The following is a 26,533-nucleotide window of genomic DNA, read 5'->3' as shown; positions in this document are numbered from 1 at the left end:
TCACCCAGAGTTTATCATCAATTGGCTTGACTTACTGCCATAACCCCCTAAGAACCATCTCCTTGCTTCTACTTTTACTTTCTACAAGCCTAATTTCTACACTTCAGCCGAAGTGATCCTGCTACAATGCAATTTCACCATATCACTCCAGGGTTCAAGTTCTTTTAGCAGCTCCACTGCCCACAGCAGTGCTTCCCAGAACGCAGAAAGGAATTACAGGGCAGGAACTCGGCGGCATAAAATCACAAGGTGATCAAGCTGTTCGCCTGGTTAGTGCTTACAAACCTTCTCACTCAATTCAACAGAAAGTTTCCACATGCTGCTGCTAGATCTAGCTCTAACCACTTGATCTCTTGAGAGAGACTTTCATAGGCAGCAGCATCTGGCTTAAATTTTTTTTTAATTTCTTTTTTAGAAGTTTATTTTGAGAGAGAGAGAGTGCGTGCATGAGCAAGGTAGAGAGAGGAAGAGAGAATCCCAAGCAGGCTCCATGCTATCAGCACAGACTCCCACTTGGGGCTTGATCTCATGAACCATAACATCATGACCTAAGCGGAAACCAAGAGTCAGACACTTAACTAACTGAGCCACCCAGGCATCCCCTTGCTAAAACTATTTGTTCTCACTGTATTTACTTAAAGTTATCTTGTATGTATGACAAGTAATATTGATTTTCCACTTTAAGAAAATGTGATAACATTTCCTTTTAAGACAGATTTAAGTTTGAAAGTGAGCTGATTTAAACATTATGTAAATAACAGTTCAGGTATTAAGAGGCTACTGTGAAGATGGTAAGCAATGAATTAAGTTTGGGAAAAACTGCCCCATAGCATAAATTTCAAGTTTCTTTATAACTGTCATGATTTCAAAACAAGTTTGCAAACTGATATTCCTCTCCTTAAATCAGAAGAGCCCCTTTAACTACCTCAAGTAACAGAATGTGGCCTATGTGAGGGTACTTAACTTCCAAGGCTAGGTTAGATAAAGGCCATGCAACCTCTGCCAGCCTCTCTAGAAGCACTGGCTTTCAAGTCCTGAGCCACCTGATAGGAAATCCAGTGGTCCCTGAGACCACCATGCTAGAGTGACCACAGGGAGTAGTAATGCGGGGGGGGAGGGGAGGGAAGGATGGAGTGAAAGCATCAGAGCGCAGGAGCCCCAGCTGCTTGAATCTCCCCATGGAGATGCTCAGGCACCATACATGAGGGAGGAAGTCTTCTGCTGACTCCAGCCCCAGGCACTGTCTAACTAAAACTACATGAGAAGACCTCAAGCAAGACCCCTGAAACCATGAGAGGTAATAACACAATTATTGTTGTTAAACACCTACTACGTTTGGGGTGATCTGGTATGCAGAGCAATGGCAGATCCAGCCCTCCAAGGGCCAGTTCCGAGGACCAGTCTCTGCAGTGTCATCTTGCTGCTGCTCATCCTGCCCTACCACACACAGCAAAAATGACCAGTTGGTAGTTATGTGCACAGACCTTTGCATATACTGCTTCATGCCTCTCCCTCTTTGCACAGGCTGATCCCTCTACACTGGAATGCCCTTCCTTTGGCTTGTCCACTTAAAAAATAACTATTCATGATGGTCAAAAGGAACAAACTTTAAACAAAAAAGCCACAATCTTTTCATACTTCAAAACTGGGGCGCCTGAGTGGCTCAGTCGGTTAAGCGTCCAACTTTGGCTCAGGTCATGATCTCACAGTTCATGGGTTTGAGCCCCACGTCGGGCTCTGTGCTGACAGCTAGCTCAGAGCCTGGAGCCTGTTTCAGATTCTCTGACTCTCCCTTGCTCATGCTGTCTCTCTCCCTCAGAAATAAATAAAAAACATTTTAAAAAATTTCATACTTCAAAACCTAAATCGGAATCATTTCCTCTGTGAAACCTTGCCCTCATGTTGATCACACTCATCCCACTGGTCACTAAACGAACACTTTCCTCCTGGTGCCACTTATATTGCCCTTTTATGTGTCTTGTCCACTGAACTACTAAGTTCCTTAAGGCTAGGGATTGTGTGTCTATATGCAGCTGGTCCTACAGGGGCCTAATGAACATCTGCTGATCTGAAGTAGTTCGTCCCTCCTGCTTCCTTATTTAGCTAATTCCCACTAAAAACATTTCCATGTAAGCTCCTGGTTGACAAGAACAGAAATGATGCCAGGTTGATGCTGCTCTCCTGGGTCTTTCAAACCCTAACTTCTCTGGTTGCAGGATTTTACTTACTCTGACCCATGAAAAAGGCTTTTTCTTATGGGTTCACAACCCTTAGGAGCAGCAACCCTTGGCTGACCCAGCACTAAAAGATGACTTTTAAAATATAATTAGAGGTGCCTGGGGAACTCAGTTGGTGGAGCATCTGACTCTTGATTTTGGCTCAGGTCATGATCTCACGGTTCATGGGTTCGAGCCCCATGTGGGGGCTCTGCGCTAAGTGTGAAGCCTGCTTAAGATTCTATCTCTCCCTCTGACCGCTTCCCCACTCACACGTATGCGCTTGCTCTAATTAAAAAAAAAAATTTGGATGTTTTCTTTGGAAAAGTGTCTATTCATGTCTTCTGCCCATTTCTTTTTTAAAAATTTTTTAATGTTTTATTTATTTCTGAGAGAGAGAGAGAGAGAGAGCGCTCGCAGAGGAGGGTCAGAGAGAGAAGGAGACACAGAATCTGAAACAGCCTCCAGGCTCTGCTCTAGCTGTCAGCACAGAGCCCAAAGCGGGGCTCGAACCCATGAACTGTGAGATCATGACATGATCGAAGTTGGACGCTTAACCAATTGAGCCACCCAGGTGTCCCTTCTGCCCATTTCTTAACTGGATTATACTTGTTTTTTCGGTGTTGAATTCGAGAAGTTCTTTATAGATTTCTAACCCTTTATCAGATATGTCATCTGCAAATATCTTCTCCCATTCCGTAGGCTGTTTTGTTGACTGTTCCCTTCGCTACACAGGAACTTTTTAATCTTGATTAAGTCCCAATATTTCAAAGAAGACATCCAGATGGCTAAAAGACACATGAAAAAATGCTCAACATGACTCATCATCAGGGAAATACAAATCAAAACCATGATGAGATACGACCTCACATCCTTCAGTATGGCTAAAATTAGCAACATAAGAAACAACAGGTGTCAGGGCGCCTGGGTGGCTCAATCGGTTAAGTGTCCAACTTTGGTTCAGGTCATGATCTCATGGTTCATGAATTCGAGCCCTGTGTCAGGCTCTATGCTGAGAGCTCAGAGCCTGGGGCCTGCTTAGTATTCTGTTTCTCCCTCTCCCTCTGCCCCTCCTCCACTCATATTCTGTCTGTCTCTCTCTCTCAAAAATAAACAAACATTAAAAAATTTTTCAAAAAAACAGGTGTTGGCAAGGATACAGAGAAAAGGGAACACATTCCTGCACTGTTGGTAGGAAGGCAAACTGGTGCAGCCACTCTGAAGAACAGTATGGAAGTTCCTCAAAATACTAAAAATAGAACTACCCTACTATCCAGCAATCGCACTATTAGTATTTACCCAAAGAATATAAAAATACAGACTCAAAGGGGTACATGCACCCTAATATTTACAGCAGCATTATCAACAATAGCCAAGCTATGGAGAGAGTCCAAATGTCCATCAACTGATGAATGGATAAGAAAATGTGATATATATGATGGAATATTATTCAGCCAGGAAAAAATGAAATCTTGTCATTTGCAGTGATGTGGATAGAGCTAGAGTGTATTATACTATGTGAAATAAGTCAGTCAGAGAAAGACAAATACCATATGATTTCATTCATATGTATAATTTAAGAAACAAAATAAACATATGGGATGGAGGGGAAAAAAGAGAAGAGAGGGAAATAAACTACAAGAGACTAATGATAGAAAACAAACTGTGGGTTGACAGCGGGAAGCAGGTGGGAGATGGGCTAGATGGGTGATGGGTACTCAGGCGGGCACTCATGATGAGCACTAGGTGTTGTATATAACTGATGAATCACTGACTTCTACTCATGAAACCAATATTGTACTGTATATTACCTAAAATTTAAATTAATAAATAAATTTTTAAAAATATATAATTAGGTGGGACCTACTAGTTAGTATCTGGGACCTAAATAATTATTCCTCTTTCTTCCCTCAGTTCAAAAATCTTCCTTAATCTTGTAAGCAGCCAAGTTTCTTCACTCTTCTTCCTGCTGCTCCCCTCACCCAGAGTCACAACTTTCCTGGATGTTGTCTTAACATCTCTTCGACTTTGGCCCTTTAGCCTCCTCAGCACCAAGCATGCAATTGTCTCTCTGCTCTACCTCAGCCAAGCTGAGCTCATCCCACCAGGTTTAAGAGCAAGGCTTTCATGTCACACTAATGTGTCAAATATAACTGAACATAGGATTCACTGTAAAGTTTCTCAGAAGGGGAATGATGCAATTTTCCCCAAACATCAAGAAAAGGAATCTGGCTGCCCTGTGTAGGGAGAATAGCAAACAAACAAAAGAACAAGACTGGCAGTCAGAAGACCTGGGCACAATTCCTTGATCTGCTTCTCTCACTAAAGGCCTTTATATTGCAAGAAATTGAATAGAGGTAGCCTCACTCACATAAAAACATTAAAGTAGGGGCACCTGAGTGGCTCAGTCAGCTAAGCAACCAATTCATGGTTTCAGCTCAGGTCATTATCTCAGTTTGTGAGTTGGAGCCCCGCATGGGACTCAGTGCTGACAGCACAGAGCCTGCTTGGATTCATTGATTCTTTCTCTCTCTCTCTCTCTCTCTCTTTCTGCCCCTTCCCCACTCTTTCTATCTCAAAATAAACTAATAAACATTTTTAAAAAACACCAAAGTAAATGTAATAGACATTTACAAATTTTATGTAAAGAACTGATTTAATTAGGAGAGGGTTATTTTTAGGTATCTTATCAATAAAATTTAATTCCTACCTCAATTGTTACCAGAAACTTAGTTACAACTTAAATGTAAAAAATTGGAAACATAAACACTAGAAAAAAAAATCAATGAGTTGTACAGTTCTGGTGAGTGAAGAACATTTTTCTAAGTATGACACAAAATTCAACTCAAAAGCCACTAATAAGAGAAAAAAACAATCCCTGAAGGGAAATATCATACATTTGCCTAAACAAAAATTTAAGATATATGAAAAGCAAGCAATTAACACAAAAAGTCAAAAATTAAAACTAATCTGAGGGAAAAAAATATCAGCAACTAATATGGCAAACATTTCTAATGTAACATGTATGTAAAAGCTCTTACTAAATCTACAAGAAAAAAAAATGACCAAATAGAAAAACGAACAAAGTATTTGAACCAAAAATTCACAAAAGAATAAACCCAACTTTCAGTGAGCATAAAAGGTGTTCAATTTCACGAATGAGTTAAGAACTCCTAAATAAAGTTACAATAAAATCCTTTTCACCTACGAGATTGGCAAAGATCACAATGGTTTATAAAATTTATAACAGTCATGCTGGCAAGGGTGTGGGAGAAACAGGCACCTTTACATACTGTTGATGAGAATTACATTGATGCAACTTCTCCAGAAAGCAGTTAGGCAATACTTATTAACATCTTAAATGAGCATGCCTTTGATCAGCAAATCTTTCCTTCTAGGAATTTTGCCTAAGGTAGTACAAGACTACAACGCTTGGGCAAAGACAGCCGTGTACTGCTGGTTACCACAGCCCTGTTTATGACAGCTGAAACTGGAAACTCAAGTGTCCATCAATAGGGGCTTGGTTAAATAAATTTTGTTACCTCCACCTGGAGAAGCACAATGCTGCTGTTCGAAGTAATGTACTGACATGGAAAAATGGCCTAGGTAAATTACCAGGTGAAGCCATTTTCAGCAGAGTGTAAATTTTTTATTCATTTTTTTAAACTGGGGCAAACCATATATAAAATCTACCATTTTAAGCATTTTTAAGTTTACAATACAGTGATATTAATTACATTCACAATCTTGTGCAACCATCACCACTATCTATTTCTAAAACTTTTTAACATCCCCAACAGAAACTCTGTAACCATCACTATACAATAGCTCCTCATTCTCCCCTCTCCTCAAATTCTTGGTAACCTCTAATTTCTCTCTGTCTCTATGAATTTGCCAATTAAAGATGCTGCACATAAGCAGAATCATACAATATCTGTCCTTTTGTATCTGGTTTATTTCACTTAGCACAATGTTTTCAAGGTTCATGCATGCTGTAGCAAGTATCAGAACTTCATCCCGTTTTATGGCTGATAATATTTCATTGTGTGCATATACCACATTTTGTTTACTCATTCATCAGTGGGGAACACTTGGGTTGTTTCCACCTTTTGGGTACTGTGGATAATGCTGCTATGAATATTGGCATATAAGTATCTGAGTCCCCATTTTCAATTTTGGGGGGGCATAAATACCTGGCAGTGGACTTGCTGGGTCACATGGTAAGTTTTAGTTTTTGAATTTGGTTCCCCAACATATGTACCATTTATATTCCTACCAGCAGTATATGAGGGTCCTAATTTTTCCACATCCTCACCAATACTTTTTATTTTCCATTTTTTATTAGAATATAATCTTTTTGTAAAAATAAAATGTTTATATAAATGTATTATAGAGGGAAAAATCCACTGTTACCAAGCTGTTAACAGTGATTATACTCCTTGGGCACTGGCTTATAGGAAAGGCTCATATTCCAACATGTATTTCCCTATTGTATAAAACTTTATAGAACAAATGTATCTGTTATTAAAAAAAAATCTTTTTTTAAATATTTATTTATTTTGAGAGAGAGAGAGCAAATGGGGGAAGAGTGGGGGGGGGGCGGGGAGAGAATCCCAAGCAGGCTCCACGCTGTCAGCACAGAGCCCAACACGGGGCTTGATGTCACCAACCATGAGATCGTGACCTGGGCCAAAATCAGGAGTCAGATGCTTAACCAACTGAGCCACCCAGATATCCCCTACACCACCAAAAAAAGTCTTAAACAAAAATTAGCCTGAGATAGTTCCATGCACAGTTACTAATTTGAAACTGTAACGCATTACAGTTCTTGTGAAATGCTTACAGCAAGGCCGTGAATCAAAAGTCAAATGACCTGCATCATCGTCCTGGCTCGGCCACCTTGGGCACTCTGTTTTCTCACCTGACCCAGGTGGGGCTCTGACACAAGTGGGACTGGACCAGAGTTCCCAACCACAATGCCAAAAAGGGATTACAGTTGTGCAGACATAGTGACTCCTTCAAGCCCCAGGGCAGCACTGGGGCTCAGCGCTACCAGGAGCCTCCTCCTGCTATCCCAATGTGCCTTACAAAAGTTATCACTTCCTGTGTGTGTGCAGGGATAAGAAAAAGGTTGGGCAGTGCTAGGTCAGGTAACCTTTAATATCTCTTCCCATACTCAAAACAGAATTCTACAACTGTGCTGAACTAATGAACAAAGCTAAGAAAAGGGGAGTGTCCAGGAAAATCTAAAAGTCACCCACCATAGCAGAGAAAATGCAGAATTTTCCCCAAGGAGAGAAGCAAGCACAGACAGTGATTCAAGAAATGAGAACTTCAAGTAAAAGAGGGAGCTTCTGTTTATTCACTCAAGCATCTCACCTGAAGCCACAGGTCCTGAAATAGATACAAGGGGGCACTGCCTGGAGCCACACTGCTCTGGGAGAGACATCCCAAAGACACCCATGTGGTTAGTAGACAAGAAAAACACCCAACCTCTGTGGGAAGAGGCACTGAGGCCTGGCTAAGTGAAAGCCAAGTGAAATCTTCTTTTCCAGGTGTTCTCAGCCTATCAGCTGCCAACTGTGGACTTTGTCCTGGAAATTCAACTCCTGAGCTAAAGAGATAATCTCCCAGGCATGTCCTGTGTAAACCTGGCTAATCAACAGAACACACTCAGAACTAAGCCTGTCGGCAGTCCCTGAAACAGTCTTGCCAACCAGGACTGTGCTAAAGGGCAAGGTGGGAGCTTATCCTGGCATAAATGTCATCTATTCTAATAGAATCAAGTGTGCAGGATGGGCATTTTCCAAGAATAAGTCAAACAGCTGCTTAGAGACAAGCACTCAGCTGGAAACCTCCTACGGAAGTGATATGGATATCGTGAGAAGAGTCACTGTGACTGAGGGCACAGACCTTTACTGGGCTTTGTTGACATTACAGTGGTAAGCCACCCAAGAGATTCTAAAGTATAGACATGAAATTCTAGGTCACCGAAAGAAGGCATACAGATTCCATCTGGCCCTCACACCCTTATTTGAATCTCAGCTGCTGAGCCTCGTACACAGTGGTTCCCAACCAGCAGCAGCACTTAGAAGATTGTTAAAAATGCACATTCCCAGGCCCCACTCCAGATCTATTGCATTAGAAACTGGCTCTCCAGGTGAATTGGGGGCACACTCAAGTCTGAGAGCCTGCAATCTGGAGTTCAGATCCTCCACTTCCCTTATACCCCATTTTAAATGAACTGTGAGAGACTGGAATACTGCCTTCACTAGTTACACCCAGTAAGATAACTTTCCTCCCACCCCCATTCTATCTTCCACATGGTCTCACAGGTTTCTTTTCTACCAACCAAACCCAATTGTGTTCCTTTCCTATTTTCAAAAGAAGGATTCTCCAGTGTCTGGAGGTTCAAGCCCTTAAAGATCTGACCAAACCAATCTTCTTAGCCTCACCTCTAATTCATCTGTATGTACCTACTTATGGTAGGTGACCATATCATGTTGGCTCAGCAAATCAGCGCTAAAGATAAAAACACTGTCTAAAGGAATCTTTCCTAACCACATATCTTTTCCTCCAGAAACAAAGTAGTTACTAAAACAGACAGGGACAGGGGAGACAGGAAAGCAGAATCCCATTACAAAAGAAAATTCCTCTGTGTGTCAAGAATCTATGCTAAATCTGAAATTCAATCTCACCCTGCTCTGCCCTTTAAACTATTCCATCAAAGCTGGCTGACTAGGCTGAACACAGATCTTATGAACACCAAGGAATGAGAGTTTATAAACAGCCCACAAATTTTCATTTCAGAATCCTGACCCTTGCTTTATAGAATCCAAACAGGATCAATCCTTCAAAAAAGGAAGCATCCACCAATAGAAACTAGTCAATGTGCAATTTCCAGCAAATGAAAATTGTGGCCTAACAAATTTCTTTCCTCAAACATTTCCAATAAACTTTGAGATTCTAAAAGAAACTGGGGAACTAGGAAATTATAGTTTATTTACAAATGTTAATTTACTGAAAATTAAATTTTCTCAAAACAAATTCTATCTTCTTACTATAAAACAGAAGGAATCGCAGTCTAAGACATCTAACTATGTGTGGAATATTGTTAATGAGAAAGACCATCACTCTTCCTACCCAGACAAAAAGCTGCGATTCAGGTTATATGTTTCCAAGTCTTGTCACCTACCTGCAGCCTCCCCGGTTTTTTATTTGAAATGGAATTCCCTGTACTTAACCAGACACTTCTTTCAGAGAAAGCTGAAAAGAACTCATTGAAATCCACAAACATCCAAAAATCTATCCTGGCTTCCAATGGATGGGCATGGAGGAGGGCACTTGTGGGGATGAGCATTGGGTGTTATATGGAAACCAACTTGAAAATAAACTATTTAAAAAAAAATAAAATAAAATAAAATAAAAAGAAGGCAGAACATGACAGTAAATAACATATAACAGTTCAGAGGGAAAATGCACATGAAGTATTTTAGGTAACTAAGACAAAGTACATTTGGTATACCAATTAGAGTGGAGGTATAAAAGAAGCATATTCTTTGGAATCAGAGAGACTTAGATCTGGATTTTAAGAAGTTGGCCACTCTGAGTTCCTCATCTGTAGACATCAGAACATCAGTAAATTCACTCAAAGATGATTGTGAGAATTTACTGAAACAATGTAAGTGAAAATGCCTGATGTAATACAATGCCTGGAATACAGAAAGCATTCTACTAATGATATACTACAAACCTAAAATCTACAGCAATTTTTGAAACATATATTGCCTGATCCCAAGAATTATGCAGAATGAAATTATACTTATTCCACTTCTTTTAGCTAATTAGCTATATGCCTATCCCCACTCCAGATCCTCCCCATTTCCTCATATTTTTTCTTGATTCTTCTCAATCAAATCCAATGTTCCTCTTAGCCAATCATCCCTCTCACATTTTGACATCCTATCTCTGGTCAGCCACAGACCTAAAATATATGCCCCTCACATTGGTTCTCCATACTCCTTACCATGGCCAAAAGGCTGTACCTGAACTAGCCTCTACCAACATTTTATACCCTTATAACCACTGCCTCCTTATATTTTAACAATGAACTTCTTTATGTTCTTTCAACATGCCAAGCTCTTTCCTACCTCAGGGACTTTGCCCTTACTCTTCCCTCCTCCAGAAATGTACATGCCCCAAACCTGCACATTCACAGCTTCTGCTTGTGCTTAAACTTGCAGCTCCAATGTCACATTCTCAGAGAGGCTTTCTCTAACTTCTTTTAATAGCTTTCAAGTTCCTGTTACTCCCTCTCTTTTACATCACCACTATTTCCTTCATAGCTCATATTACTATCATCTCATTTATTGATTTACTTATTTACTGACTGCTATCACAAATATTTTAAGCTCCATGATGCATATACTTTGCTGTCTCAGTTATCTCTACATATAGAACAGTGTCTAACTTCTCCAAAGAGGACATCCAGATAGACACATGAAACGANAGAACAGTGTCTAGACTAGAATGGGTATTCAATAAACATGTAATGAATGAACGAATGAATGAATAAGTGAGTGAATCAATGAATAAAAAGTTTCTAAGCAAGAGGTGCAGAGTTTGACACACACACACCCCACACCTTACTTTTCTACCTGGTGGCAGAAGATGGAATCTCCAGGAAAGAGTGTAAAGTAAAAAAAGAAAAGCTATTATAAATAATGCTGTAATAAATATAGGGGTGTATATACCTTTTCAAGTTAGTTTTTTGTTTTCTTTGTATAAACACCTACTAGTGGAATTACTGGATCAGATGGTATTTCCATTTTTAATTTTGAGGACTTTCCATACTGTTTTCCATGGTGGTTGTACCAATTTACAAAAGCTAAGATATGAAGCAACCCAAGTGTCTAACAATAGATAAATGGATAAAGACATGGTACATACACATACATTGGAATATTATTCGGCCATAAAGAATAATGAGATCCTGGCGCACCTGGATGGCTCAGTCAGTTAAGTGTCTGACTTTAGCTCATGTCATGATCTCACAGTCTGTGAGTGCGAGCCCCATACTGGGCTCTGTGCTGACAGCTCAGAGCCTGGAGCCTGCTTCAGATTCTGTGTCTCCCTCTCTCTGCCCCTCCTCCACTCATGCTCTGTCTGTCTCTCTCTCTCAAAAATAAATAACAAACATTTAAAAAATAATTTAAGAAAAGAACATTTTTTAAAAATAACAAAAATAAAAAAGAATAATGACATCCTGGCATTTGTGACAACATGAATAGACCGAGAGGGTATAGCGCTAAGTGAAATAAGACACAAAAAGACAAATACCATATGATTTCACTTATATGTAGAATACACAAAATGCAACAAACAAACAAACATACAACAACAAAAAACAAACTCTTAAATACAGAGAATAAACTGGTGGTTGCCAGAGGAGGGGCAGGTGGAGGAATGGGTGAAATAGATAAGAGGGATTAAGAGGTACAAGTCCCCAGTTATAAAATAAATATATCATGAAGATAAAAACTGTGGCATAGGGAATATAGTCACTAGTATTGTAATAACCTTGCATGGGGACAGATGGTGACTACACAGCGTGGTGAGCACTGAGTCATGTATAGAATTGTCAAATCACTACACTGTATACTCGAAACTAACGTAACATTGTATGTTAACTAGACTTCAATTAATTTCTTAATTAATTTTTTAAGGCTGAGGAGAAATAAACTCTTGGGGAACACAAACAGCCATCCCAACTTCCCTGCTCACAAAACATGAACTGCTCTCAGGGACTGGGATCATGTCACAGGTGTTACAGTCCCCATGGCTTCTTACCAACATTACTGCCTTTTTTACCACCAGTCCCCTCCCAGCCAGCTCTCCCAGCACAGATGAGCAGTAACTCACTCCTGAGCAGCAGTGAGGACTCAAACCCAGGACACAGAGACCCCGAGAGGACAGTGATGCCCATACCACTTCAAAAATAGCAATTTATCTGGCAGTCTTTCCATGCATGTCTGAACCCAGACGGGTGAGTGAGTCGGGGGTTAGAGGGAGGCAAAGAAAATAAAAAATTTCAGTGCTCTCTTCCCTTCCTGGATTCTAAAGCCTCAAGTCTCTGAACACAGCAGCTGAGTTGGTCAAGTCACAGACTACCAACCAAGGTCACCTCCATTGCCAAGTTCACCTCAGCTGTCCCAGGTCTTTTCCTCTGGCACTCAAGTCCCACACTTCTTTATAGTTGCTGGGGTCAGTTAAGTTCTTTAGTTTCCTTTCCCTATTTGCATCTACTTTACCAAGTGACAGAGTACTGTATGTACATACACAGGTCTAACCTTTTTTTCCTCAGATGAGTGCAAATCCCCAGATGTGGTTTCTACACCATGTGTTCTTGGCCTCTTTTAATCACTCCTTTAGAACACACGGTGGGTCAAAAACTGCTAATAAACTAAATGGGATAAAGGATTCTGGCATGACTTTGTGCCGAGAAAACTTACCTCCTTCCTATGAGGAGTGCCAGGCATGGTTTTGGCAGCCCTAAGTACCATCAAGGCTGTGCCTCTCCCAACCATACAAGGAGCTACTGTAGAGTCTGAGTGCCTGCTGACACAAGTAAAAGTGCAGACGAAATAAAATGTTTGACCCTAATCTTCAGAGTTTGGTCTTCTCTAAAGCACAAAGAACCTTAAATTATAAACAGCCTAACTCAAAGGAAAAATCTGTGAAGCACCTACTCCCAGGAACTCCCCATTCTGCCCCAGGCCTGCTTGGGTTCAGCAGACCCATAAATTGGCACTGTTGATATGACCTTTCCAGGCTATATTTCAACAAGAGATAACAACAAAGCTGAGAGCTTTGGTAGCACTCAGAGGAGATTTGAAGGACTTAAAACATGCTGCTAAGTTTGGCAGCTAAAGTTCCCGTTTCTTGCAGCTGGAAAAGGAAATCTCCTTATAATTATACTTGGAGATAAGACACACCGAGCTACTCATGCTACTCATTCTATTTGGAACAGATTAGGACCGCCTCATCCCAATCCACCGTTCCTCTGAGACTGATCTTAATGATCACTGTGGGGTGCAGGGGCAAGTCTCACCTGGAGCTGAGGAGTCAACCTACCTACAGGGAAGATAAAGTGACAGGAGCTTCTCGATGGGGCTTCCTGTCATAGCCACTACCACTTGCCCAGAGATAACTTGCCACTCTTCATTACGTAGCTCTTTCTCTGAGTATGTACTCTCCGTCATCCCACTACCCATCTTCCTCTTCTACCCAGGGTTCTGCCATGTCCCTAAGGCCAGGGTCATATAACATATGTTACTCATCAGAGAGGGTCCTTTCAGCCTACATGCTCTTTTGGTTCAGATTCTCTTTCTGGTTTATGTATTTCTTTACAAAAGCAAAGTACAAGAGCTATGATCTATGCACTGATTGTAGGACACCTTATTACTGCTCTGCTGATGCTAGATGTCTGCCCAAAACATGGAGGAAGGGAACATCACTCCACATTTCTCAGCAGAACAAACCAGACCAACCAGCCACTCAGAAACATACTCTGCTTGGCTTACAAGGTAATAAGAAATATAACAGTAATTGCTCACATTTCATTCAGCAACAGATACAAGGTACTATCCTAAACACATTGACAGTTGGGCCTTACCACAACACTATGAAATAGTACAATTACCACCTCCGTTTCACAAAAAAGGAACTGGGACATGGACAGGCTCCATAACTTATCTAAGATCTCAGAGCTAGTAAGTAGCAGAACCAGAATATGAACCCCATCTGACCAGAGCCCAGGCTCTGAATATCACTCTTTCATTAGATGGCTCTTCTCCTAATACACAGCTTTGTCTCTGAGCACCAATGGCTCACTTCAAACCCTAAAGGAAACACTGACATTTTTCTCCATGGAGAGAAGGAAATAGTGATGGCAGTCTTATTCACAAAGCTAATCTGAGTCTATACAGCAGAACAAACACATACCCTAAACATCTGTCGACCAAAATTTTCCCAGGAACAGGAGCACCCAGTGAAATCTACCTCCTTTCTTACTAACCTCGTAGATTTTCTGACTTACTAAAGGCTGGAGCCTCTTTGCAAGTTGTTACAACCAAGCCCTATGCTTCTGAAAGCAAGATCCCAGGTTCCAAGTTATGAGAACCAAGCCAAATGCTTTCTAGAATCCAGCTGATGGGATTTAAAAAAAAAAAAAAAAGCTACACAAATAGTTTTTAACCATAAGCAATGTATGTTGGCCAATTTGGGGAATAATTAAAATTTTTTCAAAATATTTTATTTATGAGAGACACACAGAGATACAGCGTGAGCAGGGGAGGGTCAGAGAGAAAGGGAGACACAGAATCTGAAGCAGGCTCCAGGCTCTGAGCTGTCAGCACAGAGCCTGATGCGGGGCTCAAACCCACAAACCGTGAGATCATGACCTGAGCCAAAGTCGGACGCTCAACTGACTGAGCCACCCAGGCGCCCTGGGAATAATTTTATAGAACTTCAGGAAATCTAGTTGGAAAGACAAGACATATGCATTTAAAAGTCAAGTCAAAATGTCAATGAAAACACTCAATCTAAACTTCCACTTTCTAGAAGAGGAAACTGAAGCCTAGAGAAGCCAAGGTTACTTCCCCAAGGTCACTCAAAAGTCACCAACAGAGCCAGGACTAAAGATCAGATCTGCGGACTACCTGCCCAGGGCTCTCTGTGCTGCTATATGGAGGCAGAGGAACTCACAGGAGAGACAGATGTCAAACGACAATTACAGCTAACAGTTACTGAGAACATATTTGTACCAGCAACTGAGCAAAGTAGTTTATATAAATTAACTAATTTGGGGGCACCTGGGTGGCTTAGTAGGTTAAGTGTTCAATTTTGGCTCAGGCTATGATCTCATGGTTCGTGGGTTCAAGCCCTACATCAGGCTCTATGCTGACAGCTTGTAGCCTGGAACCTACTTCACATTCTGTGTGTGTGTCTCTTTCTCTCTGCCTCTCCCTCTCTCAAAAATAAATAAACACTTAAAAAATACATTTAAAAAATTAACTCATTTAACCCTTACAACAAACCTTTGAGAGTAACATTATTCCCAATTTACAGATGCAGGCACTAAGGTTTGCAAAAGTTAACTCGCCAGAGATCCGCAGATAGTAAGAGGAAGAGCCGACTACAAACTTCCAGAGTTGGCTGCAAAGGGTCTTGAAGGAAACACAGGTAGAATTTATGGAAGTAGAAGGACTGACAGACGCTTGTGAAGGGTGGCCAAAGCTGGGTGAAGGAGGACGTAGGGCCCTGCCTGGGCAGGCCTGCCAGGAAGCAACAGGCAAGAAGCAGTTCTAGTCTCCCATGACAGTGACGGGTAAGCATCCTACAGGAGGGTAAAGCAGAGCCTCTGAAGCTGGGGTGACAAGGACCACTGTGGAGACTCCCCCCGCGTGTCAGAAAGGTGAACAAAATGCAAAGTATCGGGACGCCTGGGTGACTCAGTTGGTTAAGCATCCACCTCTAGGTTTCAGCTTAGGTCATGATTTCATGATTCGTGAGACTGAGCCCCACATCGGGCTCTATGCTGACAGCGTAGGGGCTGCTTGGGATTCTCTCTCACCCCCCCCCCTTTCCCCCTGCTTGCATGGGTGCATGCTCTCTCTCAGAATAAATCTTTAAAAAAGAGAGAGAGAGAGAGAGACCTGCCGCATTCTTGAAAATGCTGTACTAAGTTGATAATGATAATGGAAAGCACCAAACCTTTACTAGATGCCAGGCTCTGGGCCAAGAGCCTTACAGGTGTGTCATTTCATTCACTCCTTGGCACAATGCTAACAAGCTAAGTACTATTATTACATCCATTTCACAGATGCCTCACAGAAAAGGGAGGCTCGGGGAGATTAAATAACTTGTCCAAGGTCACACAGCTAGTAACTGTGGCCGGTTCTAAACCTAGGCATGTAAGACCCTTGGGCACCATCTCTTCATTACCACTCCTTGCTTCACTGAGACACTCACAGTAAGTGCAAGTGGTCCGTTCCACCACACATGCATCAAGCATCGAGAGTCACTGACAGCTGAGCAAACACACTGCAGGTTGATTCATTTAAAAGCAATCTATGATATTTAGCTGTCAGAACTCCATCAGGAGCCTGTGTTCCAAGACATAATGAACACACTAAAACTCAATTCCTCGAACAAGACTTAAGAGTTCTGAAAACTAGCTGACTATATAGTTTTCTTTCCAATTTTCCCCTTTCCCTTTTCCTCCCACACTCAATTCATTGACACTCTCAGAGAAGCTTCAACTGAGACCTAGAACCCTCTCCCTTCTCATATTTCCAGTCCTTTATAGTTGGCTCTCGTCCATCATTCAAACAGTATTTTACATCAGAGTCTAAGAGTTGGCCATTCCTCCTTCTTTCCAGCCTAAAGCATGAGACGATCATTAATTCTACCTGTAAAACCCCAAACTTCAGCAGGTCGTTGTTTCTTCTCTTAGTCAAACACACAGAGGCTCACTTTGGGGAGGAAATAACTATAATACAACATCTAACATAATATATATATATGGGATAAGTCTCACACTTGCTACTATCTAGACCCTCCCCAGCCCTTGGCCTAGCCACTCAGTATTCACTGACAAAATGGGTGAACAGACTAAGAGGGCATATGGGTGCCAGAGATGCCTCTGAGCCCAAGAGCAAATGAACAGGGGTGTCAACTCCAATGCCGCCCTCCCAGGACATAACACTGTCTCCTTGGGTCCCCTGGGGGAAGGCCAACCTTCTGCTAAATTGTGAAGGCCTCCTAGAGCAGCTCAGGTACTGCCTTCTATCTCCCCTGCTGCCCCTCAGAACTACCTTTCCCCAGTCCCCTTGCCCAGGGCCTTTCTCCTGTTTTCTTCTAGTTTTCCTCCTGCTTCAAATCTTGTCTCCTCTAACTCCATGTGCATTTCATTTTCCCATGGATCAAACTGTCCTTCATTCACTGTGCTGCTTCTCATTAGTCAATCTCCAGCTCACATACAAACCCCTTCAGTGACAAGTCACAGAGAAGATATCTTTGAGAAACGGGTGATTTCACAACAAACCCTTAGAAATAGGTCCACTTTCATTAAGAAGGCATATCCTAATTGCATATATAATGCACTTCTATAGATATAGTGCAATCGAATATACAGGCAGTTTTTAGATGAGAAGAATATTGTGATCATTTCAATAGCCCTTCAAGAACAGTATATGAGAGCCAAAAATAATAAGAGAAGGGTTCTTTGGAGAATTCCTACAATGAAGTAGTCTAGACTCATTTAACATCCTCCTCTCCCCTCAACACACGAATACACACAGGCAAGTTCTCTAGGTCTTACAGCTAGAAACAGGACACTGGGGATTTTTCTATCAGGCAACATTAGGTAGCATATTCCCCTAAGACAGATGCACCCCAGCATTTTACTGCACCCACCTACAGAGACAGATGCACATAGTGCCTCCTCCCCAGCAAAAAAATAGGTGCTCAGAATCTCCCTCCCCACCCCCAGGAGAAGGCACTCACTAATGCAAGTTGTCCCTCAGGCTTTATAGAGAAATCTCTGCAGACTATGCCAGATGGTAATTTTTTTTCTTTCATGCCCTCCTGGCCCCTTCTCCACTTTCCATGGTTACTCTAACTCAAAGAACTCAATTATCTGCCAGCAGATTTCCCCCTCCCCCACCCCTGTCCACCCTAAACACCCTCTTCTTCCAAGCTAATGTAGAGGCTCAGAAGGGAGGCCAAGCCAACACCCTGCAGGGCTGCTGCCTGGACTACTCTAGGCTCAGATATATGTTCCCTTCGCTTGGCTGCCTCAGCAAATTCTCTTGGGTACAACGCTGGAAATCAGGAGACTCCAGGGCAGTGACACATAACAGACAAAAAGAAGAGACAGGAAGACATGCTCTTCAGTCTCTCAGCCCTACCTGCCTGCAGGGATGTGTTTTGGCAGTCCGGAACTCAGACCTTCCTTCCCCAAAGTAGATCTTAGAATCAGATTAGGTAGGACATGGAGCACCTCCTCTCTTACTTATAACCCAGCAGTGTAGCCAAGATATCTGGAGTCGAAGGCGCCCCTGCATACTGTAAACCCAAGCCCTCCATTCCAGGGACAGGGTAGAGCCAGCAGAATTCAGGATGCCCTAGGCCTGTCCTCTAAGGCATTTCAAAGTTTCAACTTCCTTGGGTAAATGATTATTCTAATTTTAGAGAAAGGGAGCCCAGAGGGACAGTATGTAGGAAGGGCAGTAGAGGAAGGGGGAGAGAGGAAGTAAGAGCAGGAATGTTACTTTTTAATCCTTAAAGAGCATGGAGGGATCCATCCAATGTGTGACTTGGTGCTGGGAAGCTGGACTGATCAGGAGTGGGGGCAAGCTGCAGCCCCAATCTAAGCTATGGACCACTTCTCTGTCAGGCCTGAGAGGCTGCTGTGATGTGGTTCACCTGAAAAGAGGCTCTGTTGTTACTCAGTAACAGATCTGCCTCCTCAGGGTCTTCCCAGGGGCTTCTTCCCAGAGCCCACTTCAGGGCATGGCAGGCAGCTTGCCCTGTCCTGCAACAAAAGCTGAGGCCGCCAAATGGGGTGCCAGGTCTCTCCCCCTGTGTTCCCACCAAGCATGCCATGAGCCCTACACACTCCCTGAGAACGGATCTGGGTGCCCTTGCCTGGAGTCTCCCCACTCCTGCTCTTCTGTTCCTTGGCACAGTCCCAATGCATATCACGAAGCTCTGCCCTTGAAATCCCCACTTCCTCATTTCTTTCTTGTTTCCCTCTAAGCTGTAGCTATACAGGTTCCTGAAAGAGCTGCCCAGCCCCCAAGGAGCCTTTCAGAGTGATAACTCTTCCTGCCAGCTAAACCCTGTCTTTAAAACCCAGAACGGGAGAAAGGTCTCTGCCCCCTCAAAAACGGTTTCCCCAGCAGAACCTAGCTAGCAGAATGAGGGCACCGGCCCTGACAATCAGAAGCCTCTCTTCCAGCTACTGAAATGTATACCATAACTGCCGGGGAGCTAGCTGTGGGCCGCTGGCAAAGCAAAGGGTCTCTTGGAATCCTTCTCTTCTATACTAAACACATGAGTCAGGTGACCTCAGCAAAGAAAGCTTCATCTCTGAAGATCATTTATGAGGCTCAAGCCTGCAGTGAACATCACTCTTCTATTTCCCAAAGAAAGCACTATTTGTTTCCTTTAATATCTTGAAGAACTTTTTAAAGGTTTTTCTCATTTTTATTTATAAATACACAAAGGAAAAGGGCACTTTATAAATTGGGAAACCAGAACAGAGAGGCAAAACGACTTTCCAGAGGAGAGTGAGGCCATCCTTCAATCTATAATTCACAACATCTCACATTATGCAGGACTTGACTTGCTTAAAGCTACTTTCATAGAAATTTTTTTTATTTATTTTGAGAGAGAGAAATAAAGAGAGAGAGAGAGAGTACAAGTTGGGAAGGGGCAGAGAGAAGGAGAGAGAGGATCCTGAGCAGACACCACACCATCAGCGCAGAGCCTGGTTCCGGGCTCAAACTCATGAACTGTGAGATCTTGACCTGAGTTGAGATCGAGAGTCAGACACTTAACTGACTACACCACCCAGATGCCTCACTTTCAAGGAAATTACCTCATTTCTGTTCCTCCCAACAGACCTGTTGAAGTAGTTGTATCATTATCTCACATCTCAGAACTAATAAATCTAAAGGTCACATAGGTTAATGGTCTTGCCCACGGCCACCTTGATGGCAAGTAGCACAATCTGACCATGGACTCAAGTCTCCTGACTCCAAATCCAGTATTTGTTCTGCTACATCAAAAGAATGACCATCTGCTAACCCTCTTCACATGGGTGGGGATGATAAAGTTAGAGGAGCCTCAACCACAGCCACTTGAGTAGAAAAGTGGGATTCTACTGCCCACTGGATTTGCACTGCCCACTGACTCAGAGAGGCCTCCTCCTCATTCCCCCAAATTTAAATCCCAACCGACAGTGTAATGCCATATGCCCCCAACAAAACAGAGGTTTCAACCAAGCAGAGGATCACTGGAGTGTATTAAAAGGAGCCATCACTTTCACAGTGGCCCATCTGAGGTCCAGGGCCACAGAGTTCACCCTTGTGGACACTCAGGCCACAACACTGATGCATACATGTACACAATCAGGGAGCCCAAACTGGGGACATGGTCAGTGCTTTTACTGGCAAGCTGACCCGAAGTTAATCAGAAGGCCCCCTCATTGTCTGCCAGAATACAAAAGACATTCTGTTCAAAAAGTTCAAGAAGAAAAACCGAAGAGCCAGGACAGCAGCTGTTGCCTCATCCCACAGAGAAACCAGAGGCATCCACAATGTTCCCTGAGGCCCTGGAGTAAGCTGGAGATCTAACATGGCTGAAATGGAAGCACATCTCCTGATAAGTCTCCACAGCACAAAGTGTCTTCTGCATTAGTCCTCCAAATAAGATCACTGAGAACCTAACTACCCCCTCACCTATAAAAGTGCCTTTCTGGAAGGATCTCCTCTCCGAGGCCACACTAAACTCACCACACACCACTCCTCTAGGTCAGAACAAGTTTCACCAAAGCATAGGACAAACAGAATAGGAATGCACAGTGTGGACAGTGCGTGCTCTGAGATTTGGTTAAAATATTAACCCAAAGAATCCATCACAGTACCTCAGAACTGCGTCTCCACAAACACAACCTCGTGCCTCGTGTCTCCACAGGCAACCTAGTAGCAGCCACCACTGAGAGCTCACTCAGAGATATCTGTGTAGGAAATCTCTTCACAGCCCCCCTCCACGCCAAAACACACACACACCTGCCAGCCTCCTTTAGCAAAGCCTGTGATGGGCCTTACTGATGAAGGAGGATAGCTTGCTTCTTTCCAAGTTACCTGAGGGAGAAACCGAGACAGTGACCCTAGCTCAGATACCCCTAAGATGGTCCCTGTGTCCTAATAACTGCTCCTGAGACTGGGAACTCACCACAAGCTTCTAGCTGAGTTAATTGGCTTTTTTTTTTCATTACAGGTCAGACATAGCAGCACCAAGAGACAAAACAGACAGTGTTCACTAGAACAAACCAAGTTTCCATGTAGGAACTTCAAACACAATATTGGAGTGATAATAACTTGCATTTTCTATATAAAAAACTCTTTCTGTAAAATATCCTAAGCCTTTGTACTAAATAAAAGATGATGATTTCTATAGAAAAGTATAAACACCTCAGGTTCAACAAGAGTGAGATCAGCTAGATTTGCAAAGTCAAGAAAATTGGCTGTTTCCCTCCTCCTTAAACTAATAGAATCCAACTGTTGGAGCATGACATCATTCCTGAGCCCCAAACCCCGAGCAGAGTACAGACTTTTTGCCTGCCTCCCAGAAAACAGCCCAAGACTACGGCCAGGAAAGGAGAAAAAACAATCCAAGCCGGAGCTGACCTTACCTGAAAGTCCCGGTGCTTTCCTGCCCACTCCATTCTCGGCAGAGTTTGGCTCACACCACAGTCTGTAAGGGAGCCCAGGGCCCCAAAATCCACTCGCTTAAGCTCCAATACCTGCTGTGAGCTTCCCACAGCTCCTTCCTCTGACCTTTCGTGGCGCTCCTTCCAGCCAAATGAGCAGAGCACTTCTAGCCGGCCAGGCCAGTTGTCATGGAGACCCTGTTCTCGCCAGCCAGCGTGCTCTGCGCTCTGGCTTGCTAGCTCTCTCTCTCTCTCTTGCTCTTGCTTGCACACGCGCGCGCGCGCGCGCACGCGTGCTCTCTCTCTCTCTGTCTCCTCTCCTCTCTCCCCCTCCACCCCCCTTCTCTCCCGCTCTCAGTTCTGGGAGGCTTCCATGAAACAGCACTGTCTTTTGATCAGCTTGGGTTTTGCACACATTCCACTCCTCCTACCTCCCTTCCAGTCAAACAAGAGCTCTGGGCAGCTCCTGGGAACTTGCTTGAACAGCTCAGATGGGAGAAGGGAAAGACAGTGAGTGGACTTGTTTTCCTCCCCTCCAGTGTCTCATTTTTTTTAACTTAGAAGAAGCCTGGCAGAGGGGAGGGGGGCGCTAGCTGGAACACTTGGGAGGGGAAGCAAGCCCTTCCTCTGGGTCCTGGAGTGCGGGTAGGAGGACCCAGATGCATTGCCTTGACTTGTTTGTGCACTTGGGATTTTCCGGGCAGCACTTGAGGCGGAAATGTATTCACATCCCAGGAGCTCGCCTGGACTGGCCTCTCCACTTACCTTGCTGCCTGCCCAGGTTGTGGTGATGGCTTTAACCAGTGCAGGGACTCATGGTACTATTGCTGATGCCCAAGCAGTCTCTCATCTTCCTGCAACAGAGAGGAAAGACACCAGGTCAGGACCAGTAAGAGTCCTGAGTAAGTCCAGGGTTACAGCCCAAGCAACAAACAAGATACAAACACAGCCTCATCTCTCTGCCCTGCTCGGGCCTGCATCTAAAGCCCCTGGCTGTCTGTGAGCTGCTGTCACAGCCAGGGATACCATCATTTTTGTCCAAGAGCCAGCACAGTGCCTAGGACACAGCAGGCCCTCTCAATTCAGTCCCCCCATATACATTTCTTCTTTGTTACCTTTTAAAAAATGTTTACTTATTTATTTTGAGACAGAGAGAGAGAGAGAGAGAACAAGAAGGAAGAGGGGCAGAGAGAGGGAGAGAGAGAATCCCAAGAAGGCTCTATGCTCAGCAAAGAGCCCGAGAGAGTTCTTGATCTCACGACCCTGGGATTATGACCTAGGCTGAGATCAAGAGTTGGATGCTCAACTGAGTGAGCCACACAGGCGCCCGTGATCTTCTATTATATGCACTATTTTTCTGACCCTCAAATCTTCTGACAATATTATTACCATTTTATAGATGGGAAAACTGAGGCTCAGAGGGATCAAATGTTCAGTCCACAGTTACACAGCTAGTGACAGTCGAAGAACTAGTAGAAACCAGTACACTATCCTTTAGTCCAGTGCACTTTCCACTGAAGTGCACTACCATCTGATCTTAAAAACTAACAACTTTTTTGATAGCCAGTACTGAGATACAAGGGGGAAGGTAGAGAATCTTTCTGAGTCATTGTGCATTAGACTTGACCACCATCCTGTTGACCTGAAGACTCTATGATAGCATCTCTGAAATGTGGAAGGTAATGGTACACAGATTAGAGGGGAAAGTCTTGCCCCACAGCTATAATTTGCCTTACACTGCTTCGTAGTACTCTCAGAAATCTTGGCTCATCTGTTCAACACAACTAACCTGAAAGTTAGGTATTATCACAGATTATTAATCTAATTTAAGACTGAGATGAAAATCTTAAAGAGAGGTCAAATGACTTGCCCCAGGTCACAGAACCAGAAAATAACAGATCTAGAAAGAGTACGGAACCCTTTCAACTCTCTTCTGTGTAGTAAGCAGAGCGGCTGCAGGGATACCAGGTGGAGCAGGAGTCAGAAGACCTTGGCAGTATCTGGCTCCACCACTACCTAGCCATGTGCCCTTGGGCAAGTCACCTACCCTCCCAGTTTCTACCTATGAAACCTGGCCCATGGGCAACTGATAGGGCTGGGCTGGACATAAAAGAGAGGACTATGTAAAAGCACTGAGCTAAGAACTTCATTCATCTCTACTGTTTTCACCACATACAGATAAAGCCCAGGGCAGCTGGTATCTCCTCCAAGAGGAGGACACTGAGGCTCAAGGAAGAGATTTTTCTTGCTTTTTTCAGACAGAGACAGAGCACGAGTGGGGGAGGGGCAGAGAGAGGAGGAGACACAGAATCTGAAGCAGGCTTCAGGCTCTGAGCTAGCTGTCAGCACAGAGCCCGAAGTGGAGCTCGAACTCATGAACCGTCAGATCACTGACCTGAGCCGAAGTCGGACGCTTAACCAACTGAGCCACCCAGGTGCCCCAACGAAGAGATTTTTCAATGCTGCTTTCCTAAAACAGTGAGGTCCTGATTATTAACCTCTGATATATCACAACATTATCAAAATAAGACTTTAACTAACTTGAGTTTAAAAGGTAAATATATTTCAGAAGTGAAGGTAGGAAAAGTGTTAGAAAGTCAATAGGAAATAAATCCTAAGTGGTGGGCACTATTGCTTTAGTGAAGCAATCAGAGCCTCAAAGGGGTCAGGCCCAGTTTCCCACTACAGATACCTGATCTGACCCAAACACCAGCTCAGGAATCCCTCAAAGGCCCTGGTGTCCCACATTTGCAAAGGAAGACAGGAAGAAATGACAAGTGCAACACTATCAAGTCACTAAACTTCTCCCCTTCCCATTCCCAACAGGTATCCCTCTGCTCTCCTCCTGACCCTCCACTTCCGAGTATCCACACTAAGAAGAGGTGATGCCCATCCACTTCTACAACAAGTTAATACTCAGTTACAGTTATCACCAACAAATATTTATCCAGCACCTACCACATGCCAGGCATTCTTCTAAGTAAGGGGCCAGGGGCCAGGACCAGGGCTGAGGACCCAAGCAGATACAAGTCAGCCTCTCAAGTAATGCAAACTTCAAAACGCCCTCCAGACCAGGAAGAGAATGCAGGCCATGCTCCCCCCTAGTGGCAGGCTGGAGTTCACAGAGGTTCTTCAGAGCCCTGTCCTCTGGGGGAAGGGACACTGTGGAGGGCCTCATTATGGGAGAACCAGAATCCCTGCTTGGGTGCTGTGACAGGTATAAGGTCTCTGCACGAGGTGTCCTCTGCAAGAGGACAGCTGAATCCCCCCGCTGCCCCTGCAAGGCTGGATTCAGACCAACCCTGTTTGACTTTTCCCAAATGACAGGGCTCTTACAGCCTCCCGTGGTCTAGGATCTGTTGAGTGGCATGCATGCATACGTGTGCCAGAAATCTGGGAGATACCCTTGCCTCTTCCCGCCTCTCCCTCTCCATATCCAATCCATTTACCAATTCCAAATAATTCTATTGCCAAAATGTTTCCGTCCATTTTTCTGCGCCTCCACTGCCACCCTAGTCCCTGTCTCTTAATAACTGAAAAACCTCTGGACTGCCCCAGCTTCCACTTTGCCTCACAGCTCCATTCTCCACGCATCTGTCTGAATCACCCTTTTACATCAGATCATGTCATTTGCTCCTTAACACACTTCAGTGGCTTCCCACTGCACTTTAGATGAAATCTTGACTCTTACCAAGACCTAGAAGGCCCTGCGTGATCCTTCTTGAGCCTCCTCTCAGCACATTTCCTGCCTTCCACCTGAGTGTGCCAGCTACATGGGCCCGATTTCCCCCAGGCTGTTGCCCTCTGCCTGGGCCACCCCACATGCCGAACTGGCTCTTACCTTGCCCCAAATGGCCTCTCACCTCCTCAGAGAAGTCTTCCACAATCCTCCAATCTAAATGAGGATTCACCCTTCATAGCAATCATCTGTAACCAAAATACATCCATCCTTTTCAAACTGTCGGTTTTCCGCGATGAGTTCCTTTAGGAGCAGGAAACTTAACTGTTTTGCCACCATATCCCTGCATTTAGTATGGGGCCCAGCTCCCAGCTGGCACTCAATTAACATCTGATGAATGAAAGCAAAAAAAACCATTTCACCCTGTCCTACAGGAAGAAGAATGCTATTTCATGTCACTCATTGTTTCTTTTCATAGGCTTACAAACTATAATTACATCCCCTTTTCTTATGTGCCTTGCCTGTGGGCTCAACCAAAAATTCCTGTAAAGTCTCCCTGTGGTTTGTTTCCCAGAAATTTCCTCTTAAGGTCACTCTTCTAGGGACGCGCTCCAGGGTTTTATAGCCTCTCCCATTACCCATTACAGGCACTCCTCCACCAGTATCATTGCCAAGCCAAGCGGGATGTCGGAATGGCCCAACTCCCATACATGAGAAGGTTCTCTCAGGTCAGCAGCATTCAGGGACAAAAATGCTTTCTCTTTTGTCCACTGTGCAGGTCACGGTACTTACAAAAAATATTTTTTTTCCTTAAAAAGTCATCTTATGTTTTATAATTTGGAGATTGTGTATAAAAGGTTTGAAAAAAATGTTTTTTCATTACTACATATATATATAGAAATATATATATAGTTTTTCATTTCTATATACACATATATAGAAAACTACTATTTGGGGGAAAATAAGAAAGGCCTAAATAACAGCAACAGCAGTGTGACGAAACCCCCTCACAAGATACATTAGCACCAAAATCTGAAATCCTTTCTGGCTTCCCCTGCTACCCGCCCCCCTCTACAGGCACAGCCACAGCACACCACCTGGTGCCCAGAACACTGCGTTTTTCCTCTCCTATAGCCC

At 43.6% G+C, this 26,533-nt stretch overlaps 1 protein-coding gene across 5 annotated transcripts in view; it reads right to left on the bottom strand.

Annotated features, from left to right (window-relative positions):
- The window catches only part of DENND2B (DENN domain containing 2B), a 153,227-nt gene that overhangs the window by 83,649 nt on the left and 43,045 nt on the right, over window positions 1–26,533 (bottom strand). For 4 of the 5 annotated variants that reach the window (XM_077769154.1, XM_077769158.1, XM_077769155.1 and 1 more), the window contains one exon: window positions 22,483–22,571. The gene's annotated coding sequence lies outside the window, so the exon portion shown is untranslated. Of the gene's footprint in view, window positions 1–21,699; window positions 21,765–22,482; window positions 22,572–26,533 lie in introns of those variants that run through there. The other variant, XM_077769157.1, reaches the window with a different exon arrangement.

The sequence above is a fragment of the Crocuta crocuta genome, unplaced genomic scaffold (assembly GCF_008692635.1).
Source record: "Crocuta crocuta isolate KB4526 unplaced genomic scaffold, BGI_CrCroc_1.0 scaffold255, whole genome shotgun sequence".
Classification (NCBI taxonomy): Eukaryota; Metazoa; Chordata; class Mammalia; order Carnivora; family Hyaenidae; genus Crocuta; species Crocuta crocuta.
The sequence above is the reverse complement of the archived record's forward strand: the minus strand, read 5'-3'. Positions and strand labels throughout refer to the sequence as shown.